Source organism: Rhopilema esculentum, chromosome 16 (genome assembly GCF_057945365.1).
Source record: "Rhopilema esculentum isolate cy_ngs chromosome 16, ASM5794536v1, whole genome shotgun sequence".
Taxonomy (NCBI): domain Eukaryota; kingdom Metazoa; phylum Cnidaria; class Scyphozoa; order Rhizostomeae; family Rhizostomatidae; genus Rhopilema; species Rhopilema esculentum.
In genome coordinates this window covers 4,450,257-4,472,000 of record NC_142830.1, presented here as the reverse complement: position 1 = coordinate 4,472,000, position 21,744 = coordinate 4,450,257, and the positions used below count along the sequence as shown (strand labels likewise).

The 21,744-nt window shown below is 32.1% G+C and overlaps 1 long non-coding RNA gene across 10 annotated transcripts in view; it reads right to left on the bottom strand.

Annotated features, from left to right (window-relative positions):
* The window catches only part of LOC135682671 (uncharacterized), a 151,415-nt gene that overhangs the window by 20,406 nt on the left and 109,265 nt on the right, over nucleotides 1-21,744 (bottom strand). For 3 of the 10 annotated variants that reach the window (XR_016144722.1, XR_016144725.1, XR_016144728.1), the window contains 2 exons: nucleotides 9,457-9,503; nucleotides 6,585-6,631 (listed from right to left, as the gene is read on the bottom strand). The exons of 2 other annotated variants lie outside the window; for them this stretch is intronic. This is a non-coding gene — a long non-coding RNA (uncharacterized LOC135682671). Of the gene's footprint in view, nucleotides 1-6,584; nucleotides 6,632-8,109; nucleotides 8,157-9,456; nucleotides 9,504-21,744 lie in introns of all 10 variants that reach the window. 5 more of the 10 variants (XR_016144720.1, XR_016144723.1, XR_016144721.1 and 2 more) reach the window with 4 other exon arrangements.

The following is a 21,744-nucleotide window of genomic DNA, read 5'->3' as shown; positions in this document are numbered from 1 at the left end:
TAAAAAGCTTTAAAATACGTCCGCAACACCGTTTGTGGAGTTTTCGATGAATTTCAGGCCCGTAACTCTCAAAAAAGAACTTAGTCATTTGTCAAAAAATCCATGACCCCGGATATACAAAAAAACTCAAAAAATGAGAAATTTATAGAAAATTTTTTTTTGACTCGAAACAACCTAGAAAGTTTTAAAATACGTCCGCAACACCGTTTGTGGAGTTTTCGATGAATTTCAGGCCCGTAACTCTCAAAAAAGAACTTAGTCATTTGTCAAAAAATCCATGACCCCGGATATACAAAAAAACTCAAAAAATGAGAATTTTATAGAAAATTTTTTTTTGACTCGAAACAACCTAGAAAGCTTTAAAATACGTCCGCAACACCGTTTGTGGAGTTTTCGATGAATTTCAGGCCCCTAACTCTCAAAAATGAACTTAGTCATTTGTCAAAAAATCCATGACCCCCGATATACAAAAAAACTGAAAAAAAAGAAATGCAAAAAAATTTTTTTTTGACACGAGACAACCTAGAAAGCTTAAAAATACGTCTGCAACACCGTTTGTGGAGTTTTCGATGAATTTCAGGCCCGTAACTCTCAAAAAAGAACTTAGTCATTTGTCAAAAAATCCATGACCCCGGATATACAAAAAAACTCAAAAAATGAAAAATTTATAGAAAATTTTTTTTTGACTCGAAACAACCTAGAAAGCTTTAAAATACGTCCGCAACACCGTTTGTGGAGTTTTTGATGAATTTCAGGCCCGTAACTCTCAAAAAAAAACTTAGTCATTTTTCAAAGAATCCATGACCCCTGATATACAAAAAAACTCAAAAAATGAGAAATTTATACAAAATTTTTTTTTACTAAAAACAACATAGAAGGCTTTAAAATACGTCCGCAACACCGTTTGTGGAGTTTTCGATGAATTTCAGGCCCTTAACTCTCAAAAAAGAACTTAGTCATCTTTCAAAAAATCCATGACCCCGGATATACAAAAAAACTCGAAAAATGAGAAATTTAAACAAAAATTTTTTTTGACTCGAAACAACCTAGAAAGACTTAAAATACGTCTGCAACACCGTTTGTGGAGTTTTCGGGGAATTTCAGACCCGTAACTCTAAAAAAGAACTTAGTCATTTTTCAAAAAATCCATGACCCCAGATATACAAAAAAATTCAAAAAATGAGAAATTCAAACAAAATTTTTTTTTGGCTAGAAACAACCTAGAAGGCTTTAAAATACGTGCGCAACACCGTTTTGTGGAGTTTTCGATGAATTTCAGGCCCCGAACTCTCAAAAAAGAACTTAGTCATTTGTCAAAAAATCCATGACCACCGATATACAAAAAAACTGAAAAAAAAAGAAATGCAAAAAAATTTTTTTTGACACGAGACAACCTAGAAAGCTTAAAAATACGTCCGCAACACCGTTTGTGGAGTTTTCGATGAATTTCAGGCCCGTAACTCTCAAAAAAGAACTTAGTCATCTTTCAAAAAATCCATGACCCCGGATATACAAAAAAACTCAAAAAATGAGAAATTTATACAAAATTTTTTTTACTCAAAACAACCTAGAAAGCTTTAAAATACGTCCGCAACACCGTTTGTGGAGTTTTCGATGAATTTCAGGCCCGTAACTCTCAAAAAAGAACTTAGTCATTTGTCAAAAAATCCATGACCCCCGATATACAAAAAAACTGAAAAAAAGAATGCAAAAAAATTTTTTTTTGACACGAGACAACCTAGAAAGCTTAAAAATACGTTCGCAACACCGTTTGTGGAGTTTTCGATGAATTTCAGACCCGTAACTCTAAAAAAGAACTTAGTCATTTGTCAAGAAATCCATGACCCCGGATATACAAAAAAATTCAAAAAATGAGAAATTCAAACAAAATTTTTTTTGGCTAGAAACAACCTAGAAGGCTTTAAAATACGTGCGCAACACCGTTTGTGGAGTTTTCGATGAATTTCAGGCCCGTAACTCTCAAAAAAGAACTTAGTCATTTGTCAAAAAATCCATGACCACCGATATACAAAAAAACTGACAAAAAAAGAAATGCAAAAAAATTTTTTTTGACACGAGACAACCTAGAAAGCTTAAAAATACGTCCGCAACACCGTTTGTGGAGTTTTCGATGAATTTCAGGCCCGTAACTCTCAAAAAAGAACTTAGTCATCTTTCAAAAAATCCATGACCCCGGATATACAAAAAAACTCAAAAAATGAGAAATTTATACAAAATTTTTTTTACTCAAAACAACCTAGAAAGCTTTAAAATACGTCCGCAACACCGTTTGTGGAGTTTTCGATGAATTTCAGGCCCGTAACTCTCAAAAAAGAACTTAGTCATTTGTCAAAAAATCCATGACCCCCGATATACAAAAAAACTGAAAAAAAAGAAATGCAGAAAAATTTTTTTTTGACACGAGACAACCTAGAAAGCTTAAAAATACGTTCGCAACACCGTTTGTGGAGTTTTCGATGAATTTCAGGCCCGTAACTCTCAAAAAAGAAGTTAGTCATTTGTCAAAAAATCCATGACCCCCGATATACAAAAAAACTGAAAAAAAAGAAATGCAAAAAAATTTTTTTTTGACACGAGACAACCTAGAAAGCTTTAAAATACCTCCGCAACACGGTTTGTGGGGTTTTCGATGAATTTCAGGCCCGTAACTCTCAAAAAAAAACTTAGTCATTTTTCAAAGAATCCATGACCCCTGATATACAAAAAAACTCAAAAAATGAGAAATTTATAGAAAATTTTTTTTTGACTCGAAACAACCTAGAAAGCTTTAAAATACGTCGGCAACACCGTTTGTGGAGTTTTTGATGAATTTCAGGCCCGTAACTCTCAAAAAAAAACTTAGTCATTTTTCAAAGAATCCATGACCCCTGATATACAAAAAAACTCAAAAAATGAGAAATTTATACAAAATTTTTTTTTACTAAAAACAACATAGAAAGCTTTAAAATACGTCCGCAACACCGTTTGTGGAGTTTTTGATGAATTTCAGGCCCGTAACTCTCAAAAAAGAACTTAGTCATTTGTCAAAAAATCCATGACCCCGGATATACAAAAAAACTCAAAAAATGAGAAATTTATAGAAAATTTTTTTTTGACTCGAAACAACCTAGAAAGTTTTAAAATACGTCCGCAACACCGTTTGTGGAGTTTTCGATGAATTTCAGGCCCGTAACTCTCAAAAAAGAACTTAGTCATTTGTCAAAAAATCCATGACCCCGGATATACAAAAAAACTCAAAAAATGAGAATTTTATAGAAAATTTTTTTTTGACTCGAAACAACCTAGAAAGCTTTAAAATACGTCCGCAACACCGTTTGTGGAGTTTTCGATGAATTTCAGGCCCCTAACTCTCAAAAATGAACTTAGTCATTTGTCAAAAAATCCATGACCCCCGATATACAAAAAAACTGAAAAAAAAGAAATGCAAAAAAATTTTTTTTTGACACGAGACAACCTAGAAAGCTTAAAAATACGTCTGCAACACCGTTTGTGGAGTTTTCGATGAATTTCAGGCCCGTAACTCTCAAAAAAGAACTTAGTCATTTGTCAAAAAATCCATGACCCCGGATATACAAAAAAACTCAAAAAATGAAAAATTTATAGAAAATTTTTTTTTGACTCGAAACAACCTAGAAAGCTTTAAAATACGTCCGCAACACCGTTTGTGGAGTTTTTGATGAATTTCAGGCCCGTAACTCTCAAAAAAAACTTAGTCATTTTTCAAAGAATCCATGACCCCTGATATACAAAAAAACTCGAAAAATGAGAAATTTATACAAAATTTTTTTTTACTAAAAACAACATAGAAAGCTTTAAAATACGTCCGCAACACCGTTTGTGGAGTTTTTGATGAATTTCAGGCCCGTAACTCTCAAAAAAAAACTTAGTCATTTTTCAAAGAATCCATGACCCCTGATATACAAAAAAACTCAAAAAATGAGAAATTTATACAAAATTTTTTTTTACTAAAAACAACATAGAAGGCTTTAAAATACGTCCGCAACACCGTTTGTGGAGTTTTCGATGAATTTCAGGCCCTTAACTCTCAAAAAAGAACTTAGTCATCTTTCAAAAAATCCATGACCCCGGATATACAAAAAAACTCGAAAAATGAGAAATTTAAACAAAAATTTTTTTTGACTCGAAACAACCTAGAAAGACTTAAAATACGTCTGCAACACCGTTTGTGGAGTTTTCGGGGAATTTCAGACCCGTAACTCTAAAAAAGAACTTAGTCATTTTTCAAAAAATCCATGACCCCAGATATACAAAAAAATTCAAAAAATGAGAAATTCAAACAAAATTTTTTTTTGACACGAGACAACCTAGAAAGCTTAAAAATACGTTCGCAACACCGTTTGTGGAGTTTTCGATGAATTTCAGACCCGTAACTCTAAAAAAGAACTTAGTCATTTGTCAAGAAATCCATGACCCCGGATATACAAAAAAATTCAAAAAATGAGAAATTCAAACAAAATTTTTTTTGGCTAGAAACAACCTAGAAGGCTTTAAAATACGTGCGCAACACCGTTTGTGGAGTTTTCGATGAATTTCAGGCCCGTAACTCTCAAAAAAGAACTTAGTCATCTTTCAAAAAATCCATGACCCCGGATATACAAAAAAACTCAAAAAATGAGAAATTTATACAAAATTTTTTTTACTCAAAACAACCTAGAAAGCTTTAAAATACGTCCGCAACACCGTTTGTGGAGTTTTCGATGAATTTCAGGCCCGTAACTCTCAAAAAAGAACTTAGTCATTTGTCAAAAAATCCATGACCCCCGATATACAAAAAAACTGAAAAAAAAGAAATGCAGAAAAATTTTTTTTTGACACGAGACAACCTAGAAAGCTTAAAAATACGTTCGCAACACCGTTTGTGGAGTTTTCGATGAATTTCAGGCCCGTAACTCTCAAAAAAGAAGTTAGTCATTTGTCAAAAAATCCATGACCCCCGATATACAAAAAAACTGAAAAAAAAGAAATGCAAAAAAATTTTTTTTTGACACGAGACAACCTAGAAAGCTTTAAAATACCTCCGCAACACGGTTTGTGGGGTTTTCGATGAATTTCAGGCCCGTAACTCTCAAAAAAGAACTTAGTCATTTGTCAAAAAATCCATGACCCCGGATATAAAAAAAAACTCAAAAAATGAGAAATTTATAGAAAATTTTTTTTTGACTCGAAACAACCTAGAAAGCTTTAAAATACGTCCGCAACACCGTTTGTGGAGTTTTCGATGAATTTCAGGCCCGTAACTCTCAAAAAAGAACTTAGTCATTTGTCAAAAAATCCATGACCCCCGATATACAAAAAAACTGAAAAAAAAAAATGCAAAAAAATTTTTTTTTGACACGAGACAACCTAGAAAGCTTAAAAATACGTCCGCAACACCGTTTGTGGAGTTTTCGATGAATTTCAGGCCCGTAACTCTCAAAAAAAAACTTAGTCATTTTTCAAAGAATCCATGACCCCTGATATACAAAAAAACTCAAAAAATGAGAAATTTATAGAAAATTTTTTTTTGACTCGAAACAACCTAGAAAGCTTTAAAATACGTCGGCAACACCGTTTGTGGAGTTTTTGATGAATTTCAGGCCCGTAACTCTCAAAAAAAAACTTAGTCATTTTTCAAAGAATCCATGACCCCTGATATACAAAAAAACTCAAAAAATGAGAAATTTATACAAAATTTTTTTTTACTAAAAACAACATAGAAAGCTTTAAAATACGTCCGCAACACCGTTTGTGGAGTTTTTGATGAATTTCAGGCCCGTAACTCTCAAAAAAGACTTAGTCATTTTTCAAAGAATCCATGACCCCTGATATACAAAAAAACTCAAAAAATGAGAAATTTATACAAAATTTTTTTTTACTAAAAACAACATAGAAGGCTTTAAAATACGTCCGCAACACCCTTTGTGGAGTTTTCGATGAATTTCAGGCCTGTAACTCTCAAAAAAGAACTATGTTATTTTTCAAAAAATCTTTAACACCGGATATACAAAAAAAACTCAAAAAATGAGAAATTCATACAAAATTATTTTTTGACTCGAAACAACCTAGAAAGCTTTAAAATACGTCCGCAACACCGTTTGTGGAGTTTTCGGTGAATTTCAGGCCCGTAACTCTCAAAAAAGAACTTACTCATTTTTCAAAAAATCCATGACCCTGGATATACAAAAAAACTCAAAAAATGAGAAATTCATACAAAAACTTTTTCGACTCAAAACAACCTAGAAAGCTTTAAAATACGTCCGCAACACCACTTGTGGAGTTTCGGTGAATTTCAGGCCCGTAACTCTTAAAAAAGAACCTAGTTATTTTATAAAAAATCCAAAAAATGATAAATTTTTAAAAAAAATTTATTCCTCTCAAAACAATCTAAAAGACCTTCAATTACGTTTCCAACACCATTTGTGGAGTTTCCGATAAAATTAAGATTTATATCAATGGAAAGATAACTTAGTCATATTGCAAAACACCGAATATGCAACAAAAAAAATTGTCAATTTTCAGAAAATAAGTTTTCTTTTAAAAGAATTGAAAATGTTTTAAAATACCTTTCTTTGATAATTTAATGACTTTTCAATGACCTTTCAAAAAATGTCTGGAAGAAAGAAGTGATGTCAAGGTTAAATATTTTTGCTTCCCAAACATGGAAAAACTCATAAAATACTAAACTTTTAGGCACCAAATAGTTCCTTCAAAACAACCAAAAACAACACAATTCACGTTCCCAATATTATTAGACCAGCATCCGAAAGTTTTAAGGCCCCTACTTCTGAGAAAAGAAGTTAGACATTTTTCAAAAAACCTGTGACCACGCAATGTAATATTCCCCAACTGAGAAATTTATACAAAATTTTTTTTTGACTCGAAACAATCTAGAAAGCATTAAAATACGTCAGCAACACCGTTTCTGGAGTTTTCGGTGAATTTCAGGCCAGTAACTCTCAAAAAAGAAGTAAGTCATTTTTAAAAAAATCCATGACCCCGGATATACAAAAAACTCAAAAAATGAGAAATTTATACAAAATTTTTTTTTGACTCGAAACAACCTAGAAGGCTTTAAAAAACGTCTGCAACACCGTTTGTGGAGTTTTCGATGAATTTCAGGCCCGTAACTCTCAAAAAAGAACTTAGTCATTTTTCAAACAATCCATGACCCAGGAAATAAAAAAAAAATTCGAAAAATGAGAAATTTATACAAAATTTTTTTTGACTCAAACCAACCTAGAAAGCTTTAAAATACGTCCCCAACGCCGTTTGTGGAGTTTTCGATGAATTTCAGGCCCGTATATCTCAAAAAAGAACTTAGTCATTTTTAAAAAATCCATGACTCCGGATATACGAAGAAACTCAAAAAATGAGAAATTCGAACAAAAATTTTTTATGACTAGAAACAACCTAGAAAGCTTTAAAATACGTCCGCAACATCGTTTGTGGAGTTTTCGATGAATTTCAGGCCTGTAACTCTCAAAAAAGAACTATGTCATTTTTCAAAAAATCTAAAACCCCGGATATACAAAAAAAACTCAAAAAATGAGAAATTCATACAAAATTTTTTTTTGACTCGAAACAACCTAGAAAGCTTTCAAATACGTCCGCAACACCGTTTGTGGAGTTTTCGGTGAATTTCAGGCCCGTAACTCTCAAAAAAGAACTTAGTCATTTTTCAAAAAATCCATGACCCCGGATATACAAAAAAACTCAAAAAATGAGAAATTTATACAAAATTTTTTTTTGACTGGAAACAACCTAAAAAGCTTTAAAATACGTCCGCAACACCGCTTGTGGAGTTTCGGTGAATTTCAGGCCCGTAACTCTTACAAAAGAACCTAGTCATTTTATAAAAAATCCAAAAAATGATAAATCTATAAAAAAAATTTGTTCCTCTCAAAACAATCTAGAAGACCTTCAATTACGTTTCCAACAACATTTGTGGAGTTTCCGATAAAATTAAGACTTATATCAATCGAAAGATAACTTAGTCATATTGCAAAACATTGAATATGCAACAAAAAAAATTGTCAATTTTCAGAAAATAAGTTTTCTTTTAAAAGAATTGAAAATGTTTTAAAATACCTTTCTTTGATAATTTAATGACTTTTCAGTGACCTTTCAAAAAATGTCTGAAAGAAAGAAGTGATGTCAAGGTTAAATATTTTTGCTTCCCAAACATGGAAAAACTCATAAAATACTAAACTTTTAGGCACCAAATAGTTCCTTCAAAACAACCAAAAACAACACAATTCACGTTCGCAATATTATTAGACCATCATCCGAAAGTTTTAAGGCCCCTACTTCTAAGAAAAGAACTTAGACATTTTTCAAAAAACCTGTGACCACGCAATGGAAAATTCCCCAACTGAGAAATTTATACAAAATTTTTTTTGACTCGAAACAACCTAGAAGGCTTTAAAATACGTCCGCAACACCGCTTGTGGAGTTTTCGGTGAATTTCAGGACCGTAACTCTCAAAAAAGAACTAAGTCATTTTTCAAAAAATCCATGACCCCCGATATACAAAAAAACTCAAAAAATGAGAAATTCATAAAAAATTTTTTTTTGACTCGATACAACCTAGAAAGCATTAAAATACGTCAGCAACACCGTTTCTGGAGTTTTCGGTGAATTTCAGGCCAGTAACTCTCAAAAAAGAACTAAGTCATTTTTAAAAAAATCCATGACCCCGGATATACAAAAAACTCAAAAAATGAGAAATTCATACAAAATTTTTTTTTTAATCGAAACAACCTAGAAAGCTTTAAAATACGTCCGCAATATCGTTTGTGGAGGTTTCGATGAATTTCAGGCCCGTAACTCTCAAAAAAGAACTTTGTCTTTTTTCAAAAAATCCATGACCCCAGATATACAAAAAAACTCAAAAAATGAGAAATTCAAAAAAAATTTTTTTTGACTGGAAACAACCCAGAAAGCTTTAAAATAGGTCCGTAACACCGTTTGTGTAGTTTTCGATAAAGTTCAGACCCGTAACTCTCGAAAAAGAACTTAGTCATTTTTCAAAAAATCCATGACCCCGGATATACAAAAAAACTCAAAAAATGAGAAATTTATACAAATATTTTTTCTGACTGGAAACAACCTAAAAAGCTTTAAAATACGTCCGCAACACCGCTTGTGGAGTTTCGGTGAATTTCAGGCCCGTAACTCTTAAAAAAGAACCTAGTTATTTTATAAAAAATCCAAAAATGATAAATTTTTAAAAAAAATTTGTTCCTCTCAAAATTATCTAAAAGACCTTCAATTACGTTTCCAACACCATTTGTGGAGTTTCCGATAAAATTAAGACTTATATCAATCGAAAGATAACTTAGTCATATTGCAAAACACCGAATATGCAACAAAAAAAATTGTCAATTTTCAGAAAATAAGTTTTCTTTTAAAAGAATTGAAAATGTTTTACAATACCTTTCTTTGATAATTTAATGACTTTTCAGTGACCTTTCAAAAAATGTCTGAAAGAAAGAAGTGATGTCAAGGTTAAATATTTTTGCTTCCCAAACATGGAAAAACTCATAAAATACTAAACTTTTAGGCACCAAATAGTTCCTTCAAAACAACCAAAAACAACACAATTCACGTTCGCAATATTAGTAGACCATCATCCGAAAGTTTTAAGGCCCCTACTTCTAAAAAAAGAACTTAGACATTTTTCAAAAAACCTGTGACCACGCAATGGAAAATTCCCCAACTGAGAAATTTATACAAAATTTTTTTTTGACTCGAAACAACCTAGAAGGCTTTAAAATACGTCCGCAACACCGCTTGTGGAGTTTTCGGTGAATTTCAGGACCGTAACTCTCAAAAAAGAACTAAGTCATTTTTCAAAAAATCCATGACCCCCGATATACAAAAAAACTCAAAAAATGAGAAATTCATACAAAATTTTTTTTTGACTCGATACAACCTAGAAAGCATTAAAATACGTCAGCAACACCGTTTCTAGAGTTTTCGGTGAATTTCAGGCCAGTAACTCTCAAAAAAGAACTAAGTCATTTTGCAAAAAATCCACGACCCCGGATATACAAAAAAACTCAAAAAATGAGAAACTTAAAGAAAAATTTTTTTTTTAATCGAAACAACCTAGAAAGCTTTAAAATACGTCCGCAATATCGTTTGTGGAGTTTTCGATGAATTTCAGGCCCGTAACTGTCGACAAAGAACTAAGTCATTTTTCAAAAAATCCATGACCCCGGATATACAAAAAAACTTAAAAAATGAGAAATTCAAACAAAAATTTTTTTCGACTCGAAACAACCTAGAAAGCTTTAAAATACCTCCGCAACACGGTTTGTTTAGTTTTCAGTGAATTTCAGTGCCATAACTCTCAAAAAAGAACTTAGTCATTTTTCAAAAAATCCATGACCCCGGATATACAAAAAACTCAAAAAATGAGAAACTTATAGAAAAATTTTTTTTGACTCGAAACGACCTAGAAAGACTTAAAATACCTCGGCAACACTGTTGGTGAAGGTTTCGGTGAATTTCAGGCCCGTAACTGTCAAAAAAGAACTAAGTGATTTTTCAAAAAATCCATGACCCCGGATATACAAAAAAATTCAAAAAATGAAAAAATTTGAACAAAATTTTTTTTTGACTCGAAACAACCTAGAAAGACTTAAAATACGTCCGCAACACCGTTTGTTGAGTTTTCGGTGAATTTCAGGCCCGTAACTGTCAAAAAAGAACTAAGTCATTTTTCAAAAAATCCATGAACCCGGATATACAAAAAAACAAAAAAAGTGAGAAACTTATAGAAAATTTTTTTTTGACTCGAAACAACCTAGAAAGCGTTAAAATACCTCCGCAACACCGTTGGTGAAGTTTTCGGTGAATTTCAGGCCCGTAACTGTCAACAAAGAACTAAGTCATTTTTCAAAAAATCCATGACCCCGGATATACAAAAAAACTTAAAAAATGAGAAATTCAAACAAAAATTTTTTTCGACTCGAAACAACCTAGAAAGCTTTAAAATACCTCCGCAACACGGTTTGTTTAGTTTTCAGTGAATTTCAGTGCCATAAATCTCAAAAAAGAAATTAGTCATTTTTCAAAAAATCCATGACCCCGGATATAAAAAAAACTCAAAAAATGAGAAACTTATAGAAAAAATTTTTTTGACTCGAAACGACCTAGAAAGACTTAAAATACCTCGGCAACACTGTTGGTGAAGGTTTCGGTGAATTTCAGGCCCGTAACTGTCAAAAAAGAACGAAGTCATTTTTCAAAAAATCCATGACCCCGGATATACAAAAAAATTCAAAAAATGAGAAATTCAAACAAAAATTTTTTTTGACTCAAAACAACCTAGAAAGACTTAAAATACGTCCGCAACACCGTTTGTTGAGTTTTCGGTGAATTTCATTCCCATAACTCTCAAAAAGGAACTTAGTCATTTTTCAAAAAATCCATGACCCCGGATATACAAAAAACTCAAAAAATGAGAAACTTATAGAAAAATTTTTTTTAACTCCAGACAACCTAGAAAGCTTTAAAATACCTCCGCAACAGGGTTTGTGGAGTTTTCGGTGAATTTCAGGCCAGTAACTCTCAAAAAAGAACTAAGTCATTTTGCAAAAAATCCACGACCCCGGATATACAAAAAAACTCAAAAAATGAGAAACTTAAAGAAAATTTTTTTTTTTAATCGAAACAACCTAGAAAGCTTTAAAATACGTCCGCAATATCGTTTGTGGAGTTTTCGATGAATTTCAGGCCCGTAACTGTCAACAAAGAACTAAGTCATTTTTCAAAAAATCCATGACCCCGGATATACAAAAAAACTTAAAAAATGAGAAATTCAAACAAAAATTTTTTTCGACTCGAAACAACCTAGAAAGCTTTAAAATACCTCCGCAACACGGTTTGTTTAGTTTTCAGTGAATTTCAGTGCCATAACTCTCAAAAAAGAACTTAGTCATTTTTCAAAAAATCCATGACCCCGGATATACAAAAAACTCAAAAAATGAGAAACTTATAGAAAATTTTTTTTTGACTCGAAACGACCTAGAAAGACTTAAAATACCTCGGCAACACTGTTGGTGAAGGTTTCGGTGAATTTCAGGCCCGTAACTGTCAAAAAAGAACTAAGTGATTTTTCAAAAAATCCATGACCCCGGATATACAAAAAAATTCAAAAAATGAAAAAATTTGAACAAAATTTTTTTTTGACTCGAAACAACCTAGAAAGACTTAAAATACGTCCGCAACACCGTTTGTTGAGTTTTCGGTGAATTTCAGGCCCGTAACTGTCAAAAAAGAACTAAGTCATTTTTCAAAAAATCCATGAACCCGGATATACAAAAAAACAAAAAAAGTGAGAAACTTATAGAAAATTTTTTTTTGACTCGAAACAACCTAGAAAGCGTTAAAATACCTCCGCAACACCGTTGGTGAAGTTTTCGGTGAATTTCAGGCCCGTAACTGTCAAGAAAGAACTAAGTCATTTTTCAAAAAATCCATGACCCCGGATATACAAAAAAACTTAAAAAATGAGAAATTCAAACAAAAATTTTTTTCGACTCGAAACAACCTAGAAAGCTTTAAAATACGTCCGCAACACGGTTTGTGGAGTTTTCGATGAATTTCAGGCCCGTAACTTTCAAAAAAGAACTAAATCATTTTTCAAAAAATCCATGAACCCGGATTTACAAAAAAATTCAAAAAATGAGAAATTTGAACAAAATTTTTTTTTGACTCGAAACAACCTAGAAAGACTTAAAATACGTCTGCAACACTGTTTGTTGAGTTTTCGGTGAATTTCATGCCCGTAACTGTCAAAAAAGAACTAAGTCATTTTTCAAAAAATCCATGAACCCGGATATACAAAAAAACAAAAAAAGTGAGAAACTTATAGAAAATTTTTTTTTGACTCGAAACAACCTAGAAAGCGTTAAAATACCTCCGCAACACCGTTGGTGAAGTTTTCGATGAATTTCAGGCCCGTAACTGTCAACAAAGAACTAAGTCATTTTTCAAAAAATCCATGACCCCGGATATACAAAAAAACTTAAAAAATGAGAAATTCAAACAAAAATTTTTTTCGACTCGAAACAACCTAGAAAGCTTTAAAATACCTCCGCAACACGGTTTGTTTAGTTTTCAGTGAATTTCAGTGCCATAAATCTCAAAAAAGAAATTAGTCATTTTTCAAAAAATCCATGACCCCGGATATACAAAAAACTCAAAAAATGAGAAACTTATAGAAAAAATTTTTTTGACTCGAAACGACCTAGAAAGACTTAAAATACCTCGGCAACACTGTTGGTGAAGGTTTCGGTGAATTTCAGGCCCGTAACTGTCAAAAAAGAACGAAGTCATTTTTCAAAAAATCCATGACCCCGGATATACAAAAAAATTCAAAAAATGAGAAATTCAAACAAAAATTTTTTTTGACTCGAAACAACCTAGAAAGACTTAAAATACGTCCGCAACACCGTTTGTTGAGTTTTCGGTGCATTTCATTCCCATAACTCTCAAAAAGGAACTTAGTCATTTTTCAAAAAATCCATGACCCCGGATATACAAAAAACTCAAAAAATGAGAAACTTATAGAAAATTTTTTTTTAACTCCAGACAACCTAGAAAGCTTTAAAATACCTCCGCAACAGGGTTTGTGGAGTTTTCGGTAAATTTCAGGTCCCTAACTCTCAAAAAAGAACTTAGTCATTTGTCAAAAAATTAATGATCCCGGATATACGAAAAAACTCAAAAAATGAGAAATTCAAACAAAATTTTTTTTTGACTCGAAACAACCTAGAAAGCTTTAAAATACGTCCGCAACACGGTTTGTGGAGTTTTCGATGAATTTCAGGCCCGTAACTTTCAAAAAAGAACTAAATCATTTTTCAAAAAATCCATGAACCCGGATTTACAAAAAAATTCAAAAAATGAGAAATTTGAACAAAATTTTTTTTTGACTCGAAACAACCTAGAAAGACTTAAAATACGTCCGCAACACTGTTTGTTGAGTTTTCGGTGAATTTCATGCCCGTAACTGTCAAAAAAGAACTAAGTCATTTTTCAAAAAATCCATGAACCCGGATATACAAAAAAACAAAAAAAGTGAGAAACTTATAGAAAATTTTTTTTTGACTCGAAACAACCTAGAAAGCGTTAAAATACCTCCGCAACACCGTTGGTGAAGTTTTCGGTGAATTTCAGGCCCGTAACTGTCAACAAAGAACTAAGTCATTTTTCAAAAAATCCATGACCCCGGATATACAAAAAAACTTAAAAAATGAGAAATTCAAACAAAAATTTTTTTCGACTCGAAACAACCTAGAAAGCTTTAAAATACCTCCGCAACACGGTTTGTTTAGTTTTCAGTGAATTTCAGTGCCATAAATCTCAAAAAAGAAATTAGTCATTTTTCAAAAAATCCATGACCCAGGATATACAAAAAACTCAAAAAATGAGAAACTTATAGAAAAAATTTTTTTGACTCGAAACGACCTAGAAAGACTTAAAATACCTCGGCAACACTGTTGGTGAAGGTTTCGGTGAATTTCAGGCCCGTAACTGTCAAAAAAGAACGAAGTCATTTTTCAAAAAATCCATGACCCCGGATATACAAAAAAATTCAAAAAATGAGAAATTCAAACAAAAATTTTTTTTGACTCGAAACAACCTAGAAAGACTTAAAATACGTCCGCAACACCGTTTGTTGAGTTTTCGGTGAATTTCATTCCCATAACTCTCAAAAAGGAACTTAGTCATTTTTCAAAAAATCCATGACCCCGGATATACAAAAAACTCAAAAAATGAGAAACTTATAGAAAAATTTTTTTTAACTCCAGACAACCTAGAAAGCTTTAAAATACCTCCGCAACAGGGTTTGTGGAGTTTTCGGTGAATTTCAGGCCAGTAACTCTCAAAAAAGAACTAAGTCATTTTGCAAAAAATCCACGACCCCGGATATACAAAAAAACTCAAAAAATGAGAAACTTAAAGAAAAATTTTTTTTTTAATCGAAACAACCTAGAAAGCTTTAAAATACGTCCGCAATATCGTTTGTGGAGTTTTCGATGAATTTCAGGCCCGTAACTGTCAACAAAGAACTAAGTCATTTTTCAAAAAATCCATGACCCCGGATATACAAAAAAACTTAAAAAATGAGAAATTCAAACAAAAATTTTTTTCGACTCGAAACAACCTAGAAAGCTTTAAAATACCTCCGCAACACGGTTTGTTTAGTTTTCAGTGAATTTCAGTGCCATAACTCTCAAAAAAGAACTTAGTCATTTTTCAAAAAATCCATGACCCCGGATATACAAAAAACTCAAAAAATGAGAAACTTATAGAAAAATTTTTTTTGACTCGAAACGACCTAGAAAGACTTAAAATACCTCGGCAACACTGTTGGTGAAGGTTTCGGTGAAATTCAGGCCCGTAACTGTCAAAAAAGAACTAAGTGATTTTTCAAAAAATCCATGACCCCGGATATACAAAAAAATTCAAAAAATGAAAAAATTTGAACAAAATTTTTTTTTGACTCGAAACAACCTAGAAAGACTTAAAATACGTCCGCAACACCGTTTGTTGAGTTTTCGGTGAATTTCAGGCCCGTAACTGTCAAAAAAGAACTAAGTCATTTTTCAAAAAATCCATGAACCCGGATATACAAAAAAACAAAAAAAGTGAGAAACTTATAGAAAATTTTTTTTTGACTCGAAACAACCTAGAAAGCGTTAAAATACCTCCGCAACACCGTTGGTGAAGTTTTCGGTGAATTTCAGGCCCGTAACTGTCAACAAAGAACTAAGTCATTTTTCAAAAAATCCATGACCCCGGATATACAAAAAAACTTGAAAAATGAGAAATTCAAACAAAAATTTTTTTCGACTCGAAACAACCTAGAAAGCTTTAAAATACCTCCGCAACACGGTTTGTTTAGTTTTCAGTGAATTTCAGTGCCATAAATCTCAAAAAAGAAATTAGTCATTTTTCAAAAAATCCATGACCCCGGATATACAAAAAACTCAAAAAATGAGAAACTTATAGAAAAAATTTTTTTGACTCGAAACGACCTAGAAAGACTTCAAATACCTCGGCAACACTGTTGGTGAAGGTTTCGGTGAATTTCAGGCCCGTAACTGTCAAAAAAGAACGAAGTCATTTTTCAAAAAATCCATGACCCCGGATATACAAAAAAATTCAAAAAATGAGAAATTCAAACAAAAATTTTTTTTGACTCGAAACAACCTAAAAAGACTTAAAATACGTCCGCAACACCGTTTGTTGAGTTTTCGGTGAATTTCATTCCCATAACTCTCAAAAAGGAACTTAGTCATTTTTCAAAAAATCCATGACCCCGGATATACAAAAAACTCAAAAAATGAGAAACTTATAGAAAAATTTTTTTTAACTCCAGACAACCTAGAAAGCTTTAAAATACCTCCGCAACAGGGTTTGTGGAGTTTTCGGTAAATTTCAGGTCCCTAACTCTCAAAAAAGAACTTAGTCATTTGTCAAAAAATTAATGATCCCGGATATACGAAAAAACTCAAAAAATGAGAAATTCAAACAAAATTTTTTTTTGACTCGAAACAACCTAGAAAGCTTTAAAATACGTCCGCAACACGGTTTGTGGAGTTTTCGATGAATTTCAGGCCCGTAACTTTCAAAAAAGAACTAAATCATTTTTCAAAAAATCCATGAACCCGGATTTACAAAAAAATTCAAAAAATGAGAAATTTGAACAAAATTTTTTTTTGACTCGAAACAACCTAGAAAGACTTAAAATACGTCCGCAACACTGTTTGTTGAGTTTTCGGTGAATTTCATTCCCATAACTCTCAAAAAGGAACTTAGTCATTTTTCAAAAAATCCATGACCCCGGATATACAAAAAACTCAAAAAATGAGAAACTTATAGAAAAATTTTTTTTAACTCGAGACAACCTAGAAAGCTTTAAAATACCTCCGCAACAGGGTTTGTGGAGTTTTCGGTAAATTTCAGGTCCCTAACTCTCAAAAAAGAACTTAGTCATTTGTCAAAAAATTAATGATCCCGGATATACGAAAAAACTCAAAAAATGAGAAATTCAAACAAAAATTTTTTTCGACTCGAAACAACCTAGAAAGCTTCAAAATACCTCCGCAACACGGTTTGTTTAGTTTTCGGTGAATTTCAGTGCCATAACTCTCAAAAAAGAACTTAGTCATTTTTCAAAAAATCCATGACCCCGGATATACAAAAAACTCAAAAAATGAGAAACTTATAGAAAAATTTTTTTTGACTCGAAACGACCTAGAAAGACTTAAAATACCTCGGCAACACTGTTGGTGAAGGTTTCGGTGAATTTCAGGCCCGTAACTGTCAAAAAAGAACTAAGTGATTTTTCAAAAAATCCATGACCCCGGATATACAAAAAAATTCAAAAAATGAAAAAATTTGAACAAAATTTTTTTTTGACTCGAAACAACCTAGAAAGACTTAAAATACGTCCGCAACACCGTTTGTTGAGTTTTCGGTGAATTTCATTCCCATAACTCTCAAAAAGGAACTTAGTCATTTTTCAAAAAATCCATGACCCCGGATATACAAAAAACTCAAAAAATGAGAAACTTATAGAAAAATTTTTTTTAACTCCAGACAACCTAGAAAGCTTTAAAATACCTCCGCAACAGGGTTTGTGGAGTTTTCGGTAAATTTCAGGTCCCTAACTCTCAAAAAAGAACTTAGTCATTTGTCAAAAAATTAATGATCCCGGATATACGAAAAAACTCAAAAAATGAGAAATTCAAACAAAATTTTTTTTTGACTCGAAACAACCTAGAAAGCTTTAAAATACGTCCGCAACACGGTTTGTGGAGTTTTCGATGAATTTCAGGCCCGTAACTTTCAAAAAAGAACTAAATCATTTTTCAAAAAATCCATGAACCCGGATTTACAAAAAAATTCAAAAAATGAGAAATTTGAACAAAATTTTTTTTTGACTCGAAACAACCTAGAAAGACTTAAAATACGTCCGCAACACTGTTTGTTGAGTTTTCGGTGAATTTCATTCCCATAACTCTCAAAAAGGAACTTAGTCATTTTTCAAAAAATCCATGACCCCGGATATACAAAAAACTCAAAAAATGAGAAACTTATAGAAAAATTTTTTTTAACTCGAGACAACCTAGAAAGCTTTAAAATACCTCCGCAACAGGGTTTGTGGAGTTTTCGGTAAATTTCAGGTCCCTAACTCTCAAAAAAGAACTTAGTCATTTGTCAAAAAATTAATGATCCCGGATATACGAAAAAACTCAAAAAATGAGAAATTCAAACAAAAATTTTTTTCGACTCGAAACAACCTAGAAAGCTTCAAAATACCTCCGCAACACGGTTTGTTTAGTTTTCGGTGAATTTCAGTGCCATAACTCTCAAAAAAGAACTTAGTCATTTTTCAAAAAATCCATGACCCCGGATATACAAAAAACTCAAAAAATGAGAAACTTATAGAAAAATTTTTTTTGACTCGAAACGACCTAGAAAGACTTAAAATACCTCGGCAACACTGTTGGTGAAGGTTTCGGTGAATTTCAGGCCCGTAACTGTCAAAAAAGAACTAAGTGATTTTTCAAAAAATCCATGACCCCGGATATACAAAAAAATTCAAAAAATGAAAAAATTTGAACAAAATTTTTTTTGACTCGAAACAACCTAGAAAGACTTAAAATACGTCCGCAACACCGTTTGTTGAGTTTTCGGTGAATTTCAGGCCCGTAACTGTCAAAAAAGAACTAAGTCATTTTTCAAAAAATCCATGAACCCGGATATACAAAAAAACAAAAAAAGTGAGAAACTTATAGAAAATTTTTTTTTGACTCGAAACAACCTAGAAAGCGTTAAAATACCTCCGCAACACCGTTGGTGAAGTTTTCGGTGAATTTCAGGCCCGTAACTGTCAACAAAGAACTAAGTCATTTTTCAAAAAATCCATGACCCCGGATATACAAAAAAGCTTAAAAAATGAGAAATTCAAACAAAAATTTTTTTCGACTCGAAACAACCTAGAAAGCTTTAAAATACCTCCGCAACACGGTTTGTTTAGTTTTCAGTGAATTTCAGTGCCATAAATCTCAAAAAAGAAATTAGTCATTTTTCAAAAAATCCATGACCCCGGATATACAAAAAACTCAAAAAATGAGAAACTTATAGAAAAAATTTTTTTGACTCGAAACGACCTAGAAAGACTTAAAATACCTCGGCAACACTGTTGGTGAAGGTTTCGGTGAATTTCAGGCCCGTAACTGTCAAAAAAGAACGAAGTCATTTTTCAAAAAATCCATGACCCCGGATATACAAAAAAATTCAAAAAATGAGAAATTCAAACAAAAATTTTTTTTGACTCGAAACAACCTAGAAAGACTTAAAATACGTCCGCAACACCGTTTGTTGAGTTTTCGGTGAATTTCATTCCCATAACTCTCAAAAAGGAACTTAGTCATTTTTCAAAAAATCCATGACCCCGGATATACAAAAAACTCAAAAAATGAGAAACTTATAGAAAAATTTTTTTTAACTCGAGACAACCTAGAAAGCTTTAAAATACCTCCGCAACAGGGTTTGTGGAGTTTTCGGTAAATTTCAGGTCCCTAACTCTCAAAAAAGAACTTAGTCATTTGTCAAAAAATTAATGATCCCGGATATACGAAAAAACTCAAAAAATGAGAAATTCAAACAAAATTTTTTTTTGACTCGAAACAACCTAGAAAGCTTTAAAATACGTCCGCAACACCGTTTGTGGAGTTTTCGATGAATTTCAGGCCCGTAACATTCAAAAAAGAACTAAATCATTTTTCAAAAAATCCATGAACCCGGATTTACAAAAAAATTCAAAAAATGAGAAATTTGAACAAAATTTTTTTTTGACTCGAAACAACCTAGAAAGACTTAAAATACGTCCGCAACACTGTTTGTTGAGTTTTCGGTGAATTTCATTCCTATAACTCTCAAAAAGGAACTTAGTCATTTTTCAAAAAATCCATGACCCCGGATATACAAAAAACTCAAAAAATGAGAAACTTATAGAAAAATTTTTTTTAACTCGAGACAACCTAGAAAGCTTTAAAATACCTCCGCAACAGGGTTTGTGGAGTTTTCGGTAAATTTCAGGTCCCTAACTCTCAAAAAAGAACTTAGTCATTTGTCAAAAAATTAATGATCCCGGATATACGAAAAAACTCAAAAAATGAGAAATTCAAACAAAAATTTTTTTCGACTCGAAACAACCTAGAAAGCTTCAAAATACCTCCGCAACACGGTTTGTTTAGTTTTCGGTGAATTTCAGTGCCATAACACTCAAAAAAGAACTTAGTCATTTTTCAACAAATCCATGACCCCGGATATACAAAAAACTCAAAAAATGAGAAACTTATAGAAAAATTTTTTTTGACTCGAAACGACCTAGAAAGACTTAAAATACCTCGGCAACACTGTTGGTGAAGGTTTCGGTGAATTTCAGGCCCGTAACTGTCAAAAAAGAACTAAGTCATTTTTCAAAAAATCCATGACCCCGGATATACAAAAAAATTCAAAAAATGAGAAATTTGAACAAAATTTTTTTTTGACTTGAAACAACCTAGAAAGACTTAAAATACGTCCGCAACACCGTTTGTTGAGTTTTCGGTGAATTTCAGTCCCATAACTCTCAAAAAAGAACTAAGTCATTTTTCAAAAAATCCATGACCCCGGATATACAAAAAAACTAAAAAAATGAGAAATTCAAACAAAAATTTTTTTTGACTCGAAACAACCTAGAAAGCTTTAAAATATGTCAGCAACACCGTTGGTGAAGTTTTCGGTGAATTTCAGTGCCATAAATCTCAAAAAAGAAATTAGTCATTTTTCAAAAAATCCATGACCCCGGATATACAAAAAAAACAAAAAAAGTGAGAAACTTATAGAAAATTTTTTTTTGACTGGAAACAACCTAGAAAGCTTTAAAATACCTCCGCAACAGGGTTTGTGGAGTTTTCGGTAAATTTCAGGTCCCTAACTCTCAAAAGAGAACTTAGTCATTTGTCAAAAAATTAATGATCCCGGATATACGAAAAAACTCAAAAAATGAGAAATTCAAACAAAATTTTTTTTTGACTCGAAACAACCTAGAAAGCTTTAAAATACGTCCGCAACACCGTTTGTGGAGTTTTCGATGAATTTCAGGCCCGTAACTTTCAAAAAAGAACTAAATCATTTTTCAAAAAATCCATGAACCCGGATTTACAAAAAAATTCAAAAAATGAGAAATTTGAACAAAATTTTTTTTTGACTCGAAACAACCTAGAAAGACTTAAAATACGTCCGCAACACTGTTTGTTGAGTTTTCGGTGAATTTCATTCCCATAACTCTCAAAAAGGAACTTAGTCATTTTTCAAAAAATCCATGACCCCGGATATACAAAAAACTCAAAAAATGAGAAACTTATAGAAAAATTTTTTTTAACTCGAGACAACCTAGAAAGCTTTAAAATACCTCCGCAACAGGGTTTGTGGAGTTTTCGGTAAATTTCAGGTCCCTAACTCTCAAAAAAGAACTTAGTCATTTGTCAAAAAATTAATGATCCCGGATATACGAAAAAACTCAAAAAATGAGAAATTCAAACAAAAATTTTTTTCGACTCGAAACAACCTAGAAAGCTTCAAAATACCTCCGCAACACGGTTAGTTTAGTTTTCGGTGAATTTCAGTGCCATAACTCTCAAAAAA